Source organism: Falco punctatus, assembly GCF_963210335.1.
Source record: "Falco punctatus genome assembly, chromosome: 3".
Taxonomy (NCBI): Eukaryota; Metazoa; Chordata; class Aves; order Falconiformes; family Falconidae; genus Falco; species Falco punctatus.
In genome coordinates this window covers 118,336,483-118,352,468 of record NC_137582.1, presented here as the reverse complement: position 1 = coordinate 118,352,468, position 15,986 = coordinate 118,336,483, and the positions used below count along the sequence as shown (strand labels likewise).

The 15,986-nt window shown below is 61.6% G+C and overlaps 1 protein-coding gene across 4 annotated transcripts in view; it reads left to right on the top strand.

Moving 5' to 3' along the window:
* COL8A2 (collagen type VIII alpha 2 chain) overlaps positions 1-15,986 on the top strand; it is a 48,582-nt gene that overhangs the window by 22,698 nt on the left and 9,898 nt on the right. Inside the window, exons 1-2 of one of the 4 annotated variants that reach the window (XM_080381936.1) lie at positions 6,448-6,564; positions 6,609-12,914. The exons of 1 other annotated variant lie outside the window; for it this stretch is intronic. The gene's annotated coding sequence lies outside the window, so the exon portion shown is untranslated. Of the gene's footprint in view, positions 1-6,447; positions 12,915-15,986 lie in introns of those variants that run through there. 2 more of the 4 variants (XM_080381937.1, XM_080381935.1) reach the window with 2 other exon arrangements.

Here is a 15,986-nt window from a genome sequence, read left to right as displayed (position 1 = left end):
GCTCTGGCTGCATTTTTTCTTTGGAGATTTTGGCTTTGCTCCAGGTTCGGCTCTGAGGGGTGAGAGTGTGAATCCAGGGTGTGCATCAGGGCTGGAGCATTCTGGTGCTGCCAGTGAAATGGAGGAGATCTAGATCGTTGCAAAGAGAATATTTAATGTCAGGACAACAGAGCCATCTTTTTCAGGGAAGCACCGATAAGGCGACGGAAGGCTTGGCGCGGAGGGGAGCTGCAACAGTTCCTTTACTTTCAGTGTAGCTTTAATTTCAACACTTGCCACTTATCGCCCTCGCATCCTGCTCACGGTTTAGCAGCTCGGTGTCAGCAGCTGGGAGCAGCATCCCCACCGCGCCTGCGTGCCCAGCGAGGCGGTCAGGACCCGCTGCTCCCCTCAGAGCCCTGCTCCCGGACCCGCAGGGCGAGCTGCTGGTGCCCACCAGGGTTAAATATGTGGGCTTTTGCCAGAGAAGCATATTTTCAGCCTCAAACATGTATTGTCAGTGACTGCAGAAAGGTATTTCTCAGCTGCTCCAGTGTCCTGTAAGCCAGCCAGCCAGCGGAGAGAAACAAGCCTACTTTTATTGCTATTTCTTCATATTTCCTGATATTGCCAGTCTGGCACTCACAACCCACGGGCAGTTCCCAGAGGTCCTGGGTTTGGATTACAGCGGCGATACTTTTGTCTTTTCTTTGCCTTTAATTTCAGATGCTTTGGGCCCCGAAGAGGTCAGGCAGATACCTGCCCACTGCAGCTGGGTGGGCAGAGACCACAGTCCCCCAGGGTGAGCAGTGCAGGCACGGAGAGCAGACCCCAAACCAGCCACGGCCTGGCATCTTGGGCACAGCTGGGGCTGGGGCATCCCCCTGGCCATGGTGGCACGGGGGGCCCGCTATCTGCTGTTTGCCCGTGGACCTCTGAGGGTCCCGCTGGGGGAGTCTCAGCTGCTAGCTCTTGGGCAGTGTCTGAACAGATGAAAATAGCGCTTTGTGTTACGTAAAGAACAAGGTCAGTGCGGCTGTGAGCTGCTCTGCCTGCAGCGAGCACCGTGTCCCGCCGAGCATCCCCTGGCGCGGGGGCCAGCGGGACAGCAGAGTCGCTTCAGGGCTCGGGTGGCTTTGTGGTTTTAATTTAGTGGCTTTTTAAAGTAAAGATGAAAGGGAGAGCCAGGCAGCGTTGCATGAGTTCCCCTGTCTGCTTCCAGAGGAAGCTGGTGGGGCTGCGCCGAGCACCAGCGGCTCCGTGCCCGCTTCCCAAACCTCCTCTCGCTCCTTCCCACCGCCAGCACAGAAAAGTCAATGCCACAAGTGGACCTTGTCCATGCCAAACACTGCACCGTGCCGCGCCGCGCCGGCTGGGAAGTGCCAGCTCATGTGTCACAGCCCCAGCGTGAGATGCTCAGGTGTCCGGCACCGCTCCTCCGGCCAGGCTGCATTTGATGCTGCTCGGCACGTCCACCGATGCTTTTTTCCATTACGTGTTCTCCCATAGCTGTTTGTTAAAGACCACGTGTGATGTTATTGCTGAACATAAACTATGAGCTAGGACGAGACCCCAGAGCTCCTTCCGAGCAGTTATAAGCAGAGCTATACAATGAGTTTGTAATTATTTTACACCAAGCCCGATATTTTCCTCCCCCCAGGGCAAGGCCAATAGAGCGAACAAGAGCAGACCCGTGCCAAACCGTGCCCAGGCAGCGCTTTTATGAAATCTTGGGTTTGTAAGAATTAATTTCATTTAGAACATTCTTTTCGTTTTTCATAAAGCACAGCAAATCCACGGTACTTACAGCAGGAATGCAGTGAGAGCGCTGCCGGGCAGGCAGCGAATTACCCACGGCAGATGAGCCGTGACGGCAGGGTCGCCTGTGGTCCGGCTCACCCTGGGCATCCAGCTGGGAAGCAGGGAGATGCCGGGGTGACTGTCTTGGAGGCAGCGGTGCTGGGGGCTCCGGCAGCTCCCCCCGGTCCTGCACTCCCAGGGGATGTGGGAGGTCAGGCGGATGCCAGCGTGGCCGTTTCCCAGCCCAGTGCCTGCGTGTCGCGGGGCCGTGGCATCCTGCATGGGTGGGATGGGGCATCCCAAATCGTCTGTTTGAGTCCCCTGGCTGGTGGCGGCTGGTCCAGGGATGAAACCTGGCCTGAAACACAAGCAGACTTGCTCAGGTGACAGAGTGCAAATAATTCAAGTGAGTTTTGGGGCTGGGGGTGCCTGACCAGTGCTAGGGGCTTCAGCGGTGCTCCGGGATGGGGGCTCCTGCCCTGCACATGAAGGTGTGAAGGCTGGGGCTGGGAGAGGAGCGAACCTCTGTCCATCTCACTGCGGGGCTGCTGGAGGCATGGCAGAGGGCACCTGCCCCACGGCAAGACCCCTGCGCGGCTGGCTGCTGGCAGGCCCTCGGCACGGGGTGGGGTTTGCTCCCTGCAGTCCAGTCCCAGCTGGAGGAACAGCCCCCAGATCCCATTATTCTGGAGTGCAGCCTGACTGGAGAGGGGTGTAACTGCTCCCTTCAGCCATTTCCCCCTGCTGCAGCCTCCCCGGACAGGACCCGGGTGGGTGTCTCATGTAATGTGCCCTCTCAGGGTGCAGATGGGCACTTGCAACCTTGGGTGTGCTTCCCCGGTGACCTCGGGGGTCCCCGCGGGGGTCCGGCTGCGAGTGCAGGCGTGGGACCTGCCCACGGGAGTTACATCCCAGAGGCAGCCGATGTGTCCATCTGGCTGGCCCTGCTGCTGGCTGGATCGCTCCCTGCCGCGCTCACCGGTGCTTCCAGAGAGGCTCCCTTGCTATAAATCCCAGCCTCCCACCTGGCGGGTGGGCTCTGAGCCTGCTGGAGAGCTGATAGCGGTGAACGAGAGGAGGATTAGAAGGTTTAGCAGGTGTCAAGCCTCATCTTTCATCCTGCTTGCAGGGAAGTCCGTGGCTCGCTCTTCCCCGCTCCCGTGCAAGCCCCGCTGGAGCCGGGGCTGCCCTTTCCCTTCGTGCTCGCTGCTGTCCCGGAGGGAGCGGGAGATGGGGTTTGCAATAGTGCAGGGTGAGCCGGCAGCCCCCCGGGCTGCAGCAAGGGGTCTGCACTGTGCGCAGAGCCCTCCGGGCACCGGCCAGCTTTGAGCAGTGTGTTTTTGCTGGTTTTTACTGGCTAGATGAAGCTCTTGAGAATGAGAGGTCAGCAGCGTTCCGGCACGGCGTGGCATGGCACAGCCAAACAGCCAAGGCCGGCGGGGATGCCCCGGGTGCGGCGAGCCGGGCGATGGAGTTTGCCAGCCGCGGTATCGGGTTGAGCCACGTCGCTCCGCGGTTTGCTGGGGAGAGCGTGAGAGCGCAGGGCTGGGCGCGCTGTTTATTTTGGTTAAATTGAGTTTTCTCCGGGAGATTGGGGGGCGCGGGGGGCCTCCAGACAAGGGGCTTTTGTGAGCCAGGCTGCAAGCCGATCCCCTTTTGTGGTTTTGCTTTTTTGGATGATACAATTTGTTATTCCAAGAACTACCCAGCAAATGGACCCCATTAGCTGAGTTCCCGAGGTGGCTGGAGCCGGCGCTCATGGTGCCTTTGTCTGCACCCACCTCGGTCCCGATGGGAGCTGATGGGGCTGCGTTACAGCAGCACCTTTGCCCGCAGACAGTGCCTGGGGGAGATGGGGGGCCGGGAGCTGCCGTCCCTCCCTGCAGGCTGTGGAGCCGCAGCTGTGCTGACGGAGCATCTTACGGGATTAGCCTGGGCTGGGAAGTTGAGTGGGACAAGCGGAAAGTACCGGGTTTGTTGAATTCTTCGGCACACTCATGTCCCTGGTGGCATGTTGACAATAACCCAATTGTTGCCGCACTGCCGGGAACCAGAGCCAGTGCTGGAGCCCATCCATGGGGCAGCCCTTTTGCCCCCTCGGATGGGGCTGGACCCTCACACTCGGCAGGAGCTGTGGGAGTTTGCATCCCTCTCTGCCCTTGCCACAAGGGCTCTGGCCCCAGCCCCAGCTGGTATTTAAGGTTTTTCCCCTGCAGCACCCCTGGGGAGCACACTGTCCATGAGCGGGGCCGACCGTCCCAGTGAGTGCGTTGGGAGCAGGGTGGGAAGCAGAGGGGCAGCCGCAGCATCAGGGTCTCACAGCAACAGCAGGTGCCCGCAGCGGCTCTGCAGACCCCAAGCAGGACATGGGCACTTCTGTGCCACAGCCGCACATCCCTGGCACCGAGCGGCAGCCCTGGCGCTGGGGGCAGCACACAGGGTCCCGCCGGCAGCCCCCCACCGCGCGTGCCCAGGCTGCCGCGGGTCCGGGCAGATGGCATGGCAGCCTTGTGCTGTGGAAGCCTGGCCCTGGCTCCACGGTGCCAAGGGATGTCCATCCTGCCGGGCAGCCCAGGGCTGGGCGGTGCAGTCGGAGCATCCTTGGCCTGCTTGGCGTTACCTCCTGCCGTGCGGGGATGCTGCTGGCTCTGTTTGTCTTGGCTCCATTGGGCTTCTTCCTGCATGCAAGCCGGCTGGAGCTGGGCAGGAGCCAGTGGGTTTATAAATAAAGGCATCGGACACCTCTCTGGGTGGTGCTGAAAGCTCCTGAAATAGCCCTGCTGCCCCGCCAAGGCGCGCGTGGCCGGGATGTTGGCAGAGGCAGCCCCGGGGCTGGGTGTGGGAGCAGGGCTCCCCCCACTCCCCAGCTCCCATCCTGGCTGTCCTCACGCCACAGCCCCTGCATCTCCCTCCCCAGCCAGGCTCACAACAGCCACCCCTGCAGCACCGGGACAGGCTGCCCCGGCTGGCCAGGATGTGTCCCAGCTCCCACCAGCCTCCAGTGGGACGTGTCCCCCAGAGCTGGCTGTCCCCCAGCGAGGAGGGATGCCCCAGGGGTGGGCAGCAGGTGCTAGCCATGCTTGGGGATGGGTTTGCTGCAGAGGCTGGGTTCAGGATGCTGCGTTCTTGCAAGGGGAGCAGAGCATCCCTGGGGCACGGTGTGTGTGGCGCACCACACGGAGGGGGTGCCGTGAAGCGGCCCCTTGGCCAGCGCTGGTTGATGGAGGAGAGCTGGGAAGAGAGCTCTGGCCTTACGGCTTCGCTGTGTTTTTGCTGCAGTGCTGGCCTGCTGCGGGCAGAGATGGGCAGAGGCTGTGGGATGTTGGCCTTGCGTGGCATTTGCTTTTTGCCGTCGGAGGAAGCCTGGCTCACCGGGGCCATGGTCTGACCCTGGCAGAGCCCGGTGGGGGCCGTGGGAAGGGGCAGCTGTAACATCCCGACAAAAGGAGCCCGGCAGTGGGCAGGAGACGGTGCCGGGAGCCAAGTGCAGGGGCAGGACCCCATCCAGGGCTCCTCGCGCCGGCCGCCTCCGCTCAGCGCTGCCTGCAGCGTGCTGGGAGGGACGGAGGCAGCGGTGGCCTCACAGACCCCGGTGCCTCCCTTGGGGGCCAGCAGCTGCGTGCCAAGGGCCAGTGCAGACAGCGGGGTTCCCGGCACCCAGCCGTGGCCAGAGCCATCCTCCCACCAGGCCCCCGCCAAATTCCACCCAGGGCCTGGCATTTCAATGTGCTGTGCCTTCGGAAAACAGCGTTTTAATGCTCTTGCTGTAAATGAGGTGGAAAATGTCCGTGGGCTTGTGCAGGAAGGCTCCTGGCAGCCCAGCCGCCGTAGGCGTGCCGGGGACTGGCTGAGCCCTGGCCAGGCGGCTGGGGATGGGGTGGGATCCTCCGGATCCCCCCGTCTCTCCGGGACTTCCCTGCCGTTGCAGGCTGGCTCTGCTTATTCCTGTTATTCCCATAGCAGCGGTGAGGCTGGGGAGCTTTGGGGCACACGCTGTCCTTCCTGCGGTGAGCCTGCCAGGGGGCTGTCACCCCTCCCTGGGCAGGGATCGGGGGGTATCGCCCGCTGCCCCCCCTGTGCCGCCCCAGCCTGGCCGGTGCCCACAGAGTCTTTTTCCGCTCCGTTCCCACACAATAGCTCCCAGGTTGAAGGCTGAAGGGTTTCTTGCATTTCTTTTCTGGTTTTGTTTCATGAATTTTTTTAATAATTATCCTCTAGAAAAATGGGATGAATAGGTCGATTTAATTTTTTCGCCATGTTTCATTGCCACATGTGAAGGCTCATAAATTCCAGGCGAGTACGGCAGCGCAGTGCCCGCAGCAGATGCCCAGCACTCGCCTCAGCCGGGGCTGCTACGCGCCTGCCATTTCCTAGAAGGCAGCAACGTGCCAGCACCAGCCCTGGGTCTGGATCTGCGCCTGGGGTCTGGATCTGCTCCCCGGGTCTGGGTCTGTGCCTGGGGTTGGGGTCTGCTCCCCGGGTCTGGGTCTGCTCTCTGAGTCTGAGTCTGTGCTTGGGGTAAGGGGTCCGCACCAGGGGTCTGGGTCTGCTCCCCAGGTCTGGGTCTGCACCTGGCGTCTGGATCTGTGCCTGGGGCGGGGGTCTGCACCTGGGGTCTGGGTCTGCTCCCTGGGTCTGGGTCTGCGCCTGGGGTGGGGGTCTGCACCTGGGGTCTGGGTCTGCTCCCTGGGTCTGGGTCTGCGCCTGGGGTGGGGGTCTGCACCTGGGGTCTGGGTCTGCTCCCTGGGTCTGGGTCTGCTCCCTGGGTCTGGGTCTGCACCTGGGGTCTGGGTCTGATTCCTGGGTCTGGGTCTTGGTCTGCGCCCCAGGTCTGGGTCTGTGCCCCATATCAGGTCTGCTCCTCAGCATGGGGGGAAAATGAAGATCAGCATTGGGGTCCCTTGGGTGCAGGAACGGGTGCCAGTCCCCTCCTGAGTGCCACAGCAGCCTTGCAGCACCTGTGCCCAGACAAGGGGGTACCCCTGTGTAGAAGTGGGGGGTCCTCAGTGGCCTCAGTGCCATGCAGCTGTTGGCCCGCATGGTCTTGGGCAGGATGAGCCCCTCTTTGGGGAGCGGGTCCTGAGCAGGGATGGAGGGAGGTTCCCACATGACACAGCCCGGAGGAAAACTCTGCCTGGAAAAGAGGAGCTGAATGTTTTTCCAGCTTGAAGCCTAAACAAAAGGTTTTGTAATAAGTGCATCCCCTGGCCTCGGCTCAGCACCCGGCTCGGCTGGCCACAGCACAGCCCTCCCCAGCCCCCCCGGGCTGGTCTCCAGTTTTGCACCCCGGTGTTCCTGGGATGGAGCATGGTCCTGCACCGTCACCACGTCAGGCTCCGTCCCATCCTCCAGCAAAACATGTCCCTGGGAGACTGCAGGGACACAGGGACAGCCCTGAGCGCTGCCAGCTGCCTGCCTGTCCGAGGGCTGGTGTCTTTAAGAGAAATAATTGTTCCACTAAGGTAATATTCTGTATATTTTGCACTGATTTCCACTGGTGCTTGACCTCCGGGTCCCCAGTTTTGCTCGGCTAAGGGTCGATGCCAAGGCAAAATGCTCTGCACCCGGTGGCGAGGCAGGGCTGGCCATGGTGCTCCCCAGCCCGGGAAGGTCACTGGCTCCTCCATGCCTTTCCCAGCCACCTCGCTCCCAGCGCTGTCCCAGCTGTCCTACCCACCTGGCTCCAGAAGCTGGTTTTCCCCTGGGATGGTCTGGGGCACAGGGAATCCATCCCATTTTCTTCTGGGCTGCCCTGGCGCGGTCTGGGTCCGGCTGCTCCGCAGGGCACCGTGTGCCTTCGGGCAGGGCGGTGGTGCCGGATGGTGCCGCGTCAGGAGAAGCAGAAGCAGTGGGAGATGAACCTGGTTTGTGGGCGCAGGGGTCCAGCCAGGTGCAGGTGAGGGGGATCTGGAACCTGTTAATGCAAATTAAATGAGATACTCGATTGCACTGGAAATTAGGCGCCTGGCAATAAGATTGTGGCTTCAGGTAGCGGCACACTGGTGTTAGTTGAGGCTGACAGCTCTTTGTTTATGACAAATCGAGATGGTGCACGTGGGGATGGTGAACAGCTCCTCGTGTCCCCTGGGATGCAGCACCCAGCTGGGCAAGACCCGGGAACTCCGGGAGAGGAGGGGAGCAGAGCTGCCCCGTGGGACTCGCTTTGCCACAGGGTTTGGGGGAATGGGAGTTTTGGTGTAATCCTCAGGAAAGCAGGGCTGCTGGAATTCCCTGTGAGGCTTTCGGCTCCAAGACAAAGGAAATGTGGAAACTTAAAAAAAAAAAAACAACAAAACAAATTGAAAAAATCAAAGCAGCTGATTCAGTGATGTTGAAACATCTTGTGACAGTGTCAGACAAATTTTTTCCAAACAATATTCTGGGAAAAAATCAGCCTGGTTTTACACAACCCGCGTCCGTCCCAACGGAAAGGCACGTGCTGGGGAGCAGCGCGGGGGCTGCCCACAGTGGGATCAGTGCACGGAGCCCCGCGGTGCTGCGGAGCCCTGGGAGAGCAGCCTCGCTGGGCACCCACCGTGGTGCTGGTCAAACTGGAACGGGTGTTCAGAGTGAGGAGGAAAACCTGAAATCCAGGGCATTACAGCGTGCGGAGGAAAACCTGAAATCCAAGCCGGCAGCGGGGCCAGCGCCGGCCGGGCGGCAGGAGCGTGGTTTGTGGTAGCGTCTTGTCAGAGTTTCCAGTGAACACCTCAGGCTTGCTGGGATCTCGCATCAGCTCACATAAATTAAATTAAATTAAATAAACTAAAATGCTGCCTGAAAAGCGTGTGCTCCATCCCGTCGCTGGGGTGTGAATATGTGTGAGCAGCTCTGGTGCTGCTGCTGTGCCAGAAAAGCTCCGGTGCACAGCCCCGGGGACAGCAGGGAATGGGGGTGAGGGCAGGAACAGGGATGGGGACAAGGATGGGGTGCTCAGGGCAGCAGGATGGGAGGGTTCTGGCTGTGGGGCAGTGGGGGACGAGGGTCCTGCCAGGAGCCCCCACCATCCAGAGAGAAGCCGCCATTCATTTTCTTCACTGAGCTAATTGTGAGCACAGCAAAGCCACGTGCTTTAACCCCCTGACTGCCCCGACCCAAGGCTGGGCTTGTCAGTCACCCCCCCGGGCACGGCGAGGGGCCCCGCAGCTGGAGGGGTGCAGCCCCCACTCCTCCTCCCCGCCGCCCCGCAGCTCGCTGGGCTCTGCTGCTGCCCACCCCAACACCCCGCAGGTACCGGTCCCCGGCGGGATGCTCTGTGCGTCCCAGCCAGGGGTGGGGGTGGCTCGGAGGGGAGTGACCACCCCGGGGGGGTTTGCTGAGCAAATGGGGGAGGGAGGGTCACTGTGCCCGTGCTGCCCGGAGGGGTACCAGGGGGCAGAACTGGGGCCTGGGACCCCCTGCTGCCCCACTGTCCCTGGGGGGCAGCTTCTCACCCCGGGCAGCCCCCAGGGCGCGGGCAGGGAGCAGCCGGTGCTGGGCCACGTGCCACCGAGGCGAGGGCAGCGGTGGTGCGGGCAGGGCTGCGGCACAGCCCCGGCAGGTAACCCTATCCCCCCGCGCCCCCGCCGCCCGCCTGCCGGCGAGGGACGCAGCCCAGGCTCCCGCTCCTGAAATTTATTTTAATGTAAACCTAGCTCTAAGGCAGCTTTTTCTCATTTTTAAACTATTTCATATCAATCCTTGGCCTGACATTTGTTTTCTTTGAGTGCGGTGGGGAGCGTGGTCGGCATTGCTGAGGATATCTCCTCAGGAATCTTGGCAGAGGCGGCTCCCTATCTTTGAAGCAATGGCAAATGCAAAACAGAAGGCAGATATTAGAGAAGCATAAACAATATTTTCCCCCTGCTAACCCCAGAAGCGGTGCAGCGGCCGGCTCAGTGACACGGCGGTGGGGGGACCCCGTGCCCGGACCCCACCGGCAGCACAGCACCTGCCTGGCCCCCAGCACCACTCTGGGGCAGGTCCCCATCACCTGCAGCCAACACCACTGGGCAGAGGCACGTGGCTAATGTGGTCCCAAGGGCTGTGACCAACCCGCCGGGACGGGGAGTGGTGACAGCCGAGGAATGGTCATGCCAGGAGAATTCGCAGTGGATGGGGGAGGCTGGTGCAGCTGGGGGTGCCCCCATTGGGGTCTTGCACTGTTGGGGGCTGAGAGCCAGGCTCTGGGGTCACCCCCTAAATGCTCACACCGAAGGAAATGCTGCTTTGGGGGTGAAGCTGTTTTCCCCGGCGTGTTACAGCAGAGGGGTTTGCAGGACGTGCAGGGCGATGGTGCACAGCAGCGCACGCAGCTGCCGGAGCAGGGGCTGCCCAGCCAGGCGGGATGCAGGCAGCGCGGGATCAGCCAGGAGCACGCAGGCTCACCTGGGGGTGTTGCTAAAAAACTGGAAGAGGAGAAGAAACGGAGATCAAAGGCCTCAGCAAAACCCAGAGACAGGATTTCAACCCCTGACATTAAAATAAAATGACTGTTAGGATAAACATTGCAAGGCAGCTTCCCATCGCGGGCAGCCGGGCTCGCCGGCGGGCAGAGGCTGGGGTTATGTTCCTTGGTGTTTCACGCAGAAGAAGTTCTCTCGGCAGCTCACAAATTTGCCGTCATGTCTGGGCAGCTGGGAGAGCAGCGGAGGGCGGTGCTGGTGAGGTGCTCAGCCCAGGAAAACACCAGCGTGGGGGACGCCATGGTGGTAACGCTGTGCCGGGGAGCGAGGTGCCGACCAGTGGCACCAGTTCTCCTGAGAGCAGCTCGGGAGCTGCTGTCCCTGTGTGCTCCCGCTGCTCCAGAGCCTGTTTCCAGCGTGGTGCGAGGCCGCGATGGATGGAGCGTGTCTGTCCTGCGGGAGGGCAGCTGCCGCCGTTGAGGGTCCTTGTTGCAACTGGAGCCACCATGGGGATCCTTGAAGGTGGCAAGAGGAGAGCCGGGTGTCGGGGCTGATGAACGGAGGGGCTGGGATGGCGGCGATGGGGTCTGGGGCAGGAGAAGCTCCTGGACATGGTCGAGCAGAGCAGCTGCTCGCTGCTTAAAACCTAATCCACTGAGGAATGAAGGTCCGTTCAGACCTGGCCTCTCCTCTTTGCTCTCAGCAGCTTGGGCATTTCTTGTCACCTTCATCGCCTGCCCTAAATTTCATCCCAGTGATGGATCATTAGGTGCTGAGGAAGTGGCTGAAAATGCTGCTGTGCTTGTGGTGAGGCCTTGGAGAGCCAGGCAGAGATGTCCAGCTTAGGGCAAGGTCCTCCCAAGTGAGCTCTGAAGGCACCGTAGGGCTCCTGCCCTCACCAGCGGCTCCGCATGGCACTGGCTCCCCTAGTGCTGTTACGGGCTCCCGCTGCTCCTCCATCGCCCGCATCCCCCCACGCAGGTGCTGCGGGGCTGGGCAGCGGCAGCGTTGCTGCATTCGCTCAGGCGCAGGAGCTGCATCCCTCGCAACGCTCATGCAGGCGCAGTGGGCTCCGGCAGCACCACCCCGGCTCTCGGCAGGGACTGTGTGGATGGGGACACGGGAGGCCTCTGGGGCATCCCTCCCCCACACATCCCAGCCCACGGTGGGGGCAGCAGCCCCCCGAGCAAGCTGCCCTGGCCACTCCGAGCACCCCTGCCCCAAAAGGCTTAGGGCCGGACTGCAGCTCGTTATAATAAAGCCAATGACCCCAGCACGAGGCTGGAAGTTTAAATGTCTGCGGTTGATGGCCACTTGCCTGCAAATTCCCTGCAATGGGAATCGCTCTCTGCGGGTCCCTCCAGGCTTAGCAGATTTCTTTGCAAAATACCCGTTGCATTAGAAAACACGAGAACCCGTGCGCAGGAGCGGTGAGGGCAAAGTGGCGTCTGACCCACAGACCCGGGGTAGACACCGACTGCTTCCCACCAGAGCGATGTGTCCCCGGAGCAGGGGGGCTTTGGCTGGCTGTGCCGGTGTGCGTCCCTCGGAGCGATGCCCCCAAGCTGCTGCAGCTCGCTGGGGCTCACAGCCCGTGTCCCTCCCCGGGGCATCTGTGCAGATGGTCCACATCCCGCACCAGGATCCAGGCACAAGAAGCTGTGCTCAGGTACCGGCATGAGCCGGGGCTCACGCAGCCATTGGGACCCCGCGCGGTGTGGCCCCCACTGCTGGCCTGCACAGACCCTGCGCAGCCCCAGGAGAGGGGCTCCAGACCCTGCCCAGCGGCAGCCGGGGCAGCAAAGGGGATGGGACCCTCCGGCACCACCATCCTTGCTGCATGCCCCAGCTACGGCACTTGGCTCTTGCTCTGCTCGTCTTTTGGCCATCAGGGATGGCATCACTGCTGCCCCCTGGGCAGGCCACCATCCCGCTGGGAGGAGGAGGAGAGGGGAAGAAGAAGGGAAGAAAAAAATGAATCCCCACAAAAATGTCTTCATAACAGGAAACGTCTCATAAAATACCTGTGGTTTGGCATGTGTGATCCGACTGGTCAAACTATGCACCTGGCAGGCAACCCTGCTATTAATGCTGTGCACAGTCTGGTATTTCGGTGGAGCTGGGGCTGGCGGGGTGGGGTGGGGGGGAGGACAGCACTGGGGAGTTTGGGGCGCAGAAACCCTCCGTCAGGGCCGGGGCGAGTGGGGGGACACGTCCCTTGGGTCTCACTCGCCTCCATGTGTGTCTGGGGGAATATCCCCGCTGTATTTTGGCAAAGGGACCACGGGACCCCAGGGATGCGGTGAGCTGGGCCGAGCCTCATGCCCCAGGCAGAACCCTGCATTTCTGTGGCTTCGAGCCAGGATTTTCCACCCGGAGCCAGGTCCAAGCCAGCACGGACCCAGAGGTCTCTGTCTAGGTCTCCAAATGCCATGGTGCCCACCATTCCCCATTCCCGAGGGATGGCTTCATCCCCACAGGCACTCTCGGCTCCAGCCGTGGCCAGGCACGTCGGCAGTGATCAGCCGGGTCTCCCACGCTCAGCGGAGGAGTTTTGACAGCTGGAGGTGAGGGATTAAGCCCTGAGCTGTGACCTGCGGCAGGCTCACGCCTTGCTGTGCTCCCGGCACACACACGTGGAGGGTCATTAATCCGCCTTAGCTGATCCCTGACCCAGCGGCTTCAGGATCAAGTGGCAGCACCGACCCTGTTGTCAGCACCACCGCCGGACCCCGTGCTCCTTGGCTCCGGGTAATGTGCACCATGGGCAGCATGCACCCGGCAGTGTGCACCGGGCAGCGTGCACTGTGGGCAGCGTGCACCGGGCAGCGTGCACCATGGGCAGTGTGCAGCGTGGGCAGCGTGCACCACACAGGCCCCTGCTATGGCCCAAGTGCCAGCAGCGCGGGGCATCGCCCGGCCAGCGCGGTGGGGCAGGGTGCACATCCTGCATATGGCAGATGGCTCAGGCGTGTCAGGAGGTGAGTCAGGACAGGGAGAAACACCCCGCTGGGTTTTGCAGCGAGCTCTTCCAGCAGCTGCCTGCCAGCCAGGTTGCGCGTGTCTGCCTTGTGTCCTACACCCATCTCCGGGCTCCTCCTGCCGCAGCAGCTCCCCCGCTGCAGCCCCCCAGGGCCAGCTCCTCTCCTGCGCCCTGGCACGGCCACGGGTGCCCCGAGTTTGACACATGCCAGCGGGCTGGTGGCTACCCAGAGCAGCTCAGCCCGTGGCCTCTCCTTCAGCCCTCCGCCCTGACCACCTCCGCAGTAGTTGCAAACGCCGCAGGAGTTAATTAGCACGGAGCCCCCCCCCCCCCCCCCCCCCCCGCATTGGAGATAATTTGGCTGCAACCCCTGCCTGGACCAGAGCAGTATGGATGGACACAGCCACCACCCACTGCAAGCTGTGCTGGAGGCACCACGGGGCTGTGCTGCAGGGCAGTGCTGTGCCGTTCTGTGCCGTGCTGTGCCATGCCATGCTGTGTGGTGCTGTGCCATGCCGTGCCGTGCCGTGCTGTGCCATGCTGTGCCGTGCCATGCCATGGGATGCTGTGCCGTGCCATGCCATGCCGTGCTATTCTGTGCCATGCCCAGCCTGCTCTGCGCCGGGGCCAGGCGCGGGTGCTGCAGGGGTGGCAGGAGGCTGCTGCAGATGGGGTGGGGTGGGTGTTTTTTTTTTGCGTCAAGGAAAATGTTTTCTTGTTCCCTGGGCTGACGGGTGGGCGAGGCTCCGGGTCTGTGCGGCGCGTACAGCAGCTTTTGGATTGGATCAGGTTCATGCATTTAAGGACCAGCTTGTGCCAAGCCTCTCCCCGCGCCCCGGCGCTGCTCTGCCGAGCTGCTGCCTGATGCCTTTGGCTTTCGCAGCCCGGCCTATGGAAACAACGTGCTCGCTCTCTGTTTCAATAGCTCACTTTTTGTTTTTGACTCATTTTATTATTATTTTTAAAGCATGTGTAGTGCAAACCAAATCATCCACCTCCCGCTGGAGTCAGTCCAGCCCCGTGTTGGGTTTGGAAAACCTCCCTGCTTTATTTTTTATTGTAAATGACCGGAGGATGGAGTGGCTCAATGGGACATGGCGGCGTCCAAACCCGCGCTGCTCCAGCCCACCCACACACGCCGGCTGCTTTCTCGGTGCTTTCTCTTTGCAGTGTCCACCCACGCCGGGGGAGTGCGTGAGGTGCTCCCCACCACTCACCAGCAGCCCAGGGTGAGCTCCTGCCACAATTTGCAGAAGTGGTGCCCGTGCCCCTGTGCTCGGCATGGGGATCAGGACAGGGACGGGGCCACACCAGTGAGCCTGGGCGCATGGTTGAAACGCACCAAAGGTCCCATCCTGGCTCATCCCTGTGCCCCAGCAACCCTCCATGGGGGCTGGCGTGGCGCTGGGTTTGATGCAGGGCCAGGGCCAGCGAGCGGCGCGCCGTGCCCCGCGCAGATCATGCTTTTACTGCCAGGTTTAAACAAGTTCTCCATTTTACTGACCTTCAATTGCAATCGCAGATCCCCTGTGGATCACATATATTGACTTAAAAAATAATTAGCCTTGAAGGGCGCAGGCGCGGTGCCTGCCTGCCAGGCCCATAATTAATATTTAAATAACAGGAGCCATAAATCAACTGCAGCGAACAAGCCCCTGGTTGTGTGCACGGGGAAGCGCGTGGCCGTGTTGCTCGCAGGAAAGTCCCCTGGGTCTGTGGGTGTCTGGGAGCGTTGACATGGATGCTGCAGGGAGAGGGGGACGGGGGGGCGGCAGCAGCCCCCTTCCACTGGGAAGGGCCAGGGGCAGCGTGCCGGGAGCGCGCCGGGCTGAGTAGCACAAGCCACAGAGTGTTTCTGGAGTGCTGGGGGTGGCACAAGCTCCAGCTGCCTGAGCCCCCGCGCTCCTGCGAGAACAAGGTGACATTTCTTGTCTCCTTTCTCATGCTTTAAGCGTGAGATTTTTTTTTCCTTTTCCTGGAGCTTTCATTGCGTGCCAGGCGTTTTTAACACGTCTACTCACCGACTGCCAGGGGAGCAGACACTTGCACAGTTAGCACGGCGGCGGCGTGCTCTGAAGCCATGCCAGGGGTCTCCGTGCCGCGCCGCCGCACCAGCTGTAGCTGGGTCGGGCCCCCACTCCCCCTGGAGCCAAGCAGCCGAGCCCCATCCCTGTTCCAGCATCCCTGGGGGAGCAGCACTGCGTTGCTGGACCCCTGGTGCGCTCCCCCTGCGTGAACTCTCCTGGCTTAGCTGCTCCTGCTGGGCTTGGCTTTTCCGCCAGGAGCAGTTGTGGTTGAACTACTGGACCGTACCAGGGGGCTGGTGCCATCTCCAAAGGGTGGCAGCGTGGTTGGCCATGGTGCCCCGGCAGCAGAGCATGGTGAGCCCTGTCCTGCAGCGCTGGGGCTGCGAGGGGCTGCGCTCCAGAGCCCCCAAAGCATCTCCCCTGCTCCAGGAGGGAAAAAAGTGGCTCCTCCTGGGATTTCTGCTGGCTGTACTGGAGTGGCACCGAAACCTGGGCGAAGCCATCAGGGGCACAGTGACCCCATCTGCACCATGAACCAGCCGACGTTTGCAACCTGCCCTGGGAGACGAGAATGTTGCACGGCTGCTCGTGGTGATTAATTATCATTTCATAACGCAGGAGATTTCAGGCATGAAAGAGCCTCTTCACAGACACGTCGTGCACACTTTATCCATCATGTGAGACTCCAGATGTTTCCATTTTATTCTTATTAAATCACCGCCTGGAGAGCCCGGGTAATGGGAGGCCTCCTGCCCCGGTGCCGGGCACTGCCGTGGGGGATGGCAACGCACCAGAGACCCCTTTTCCTTGAGG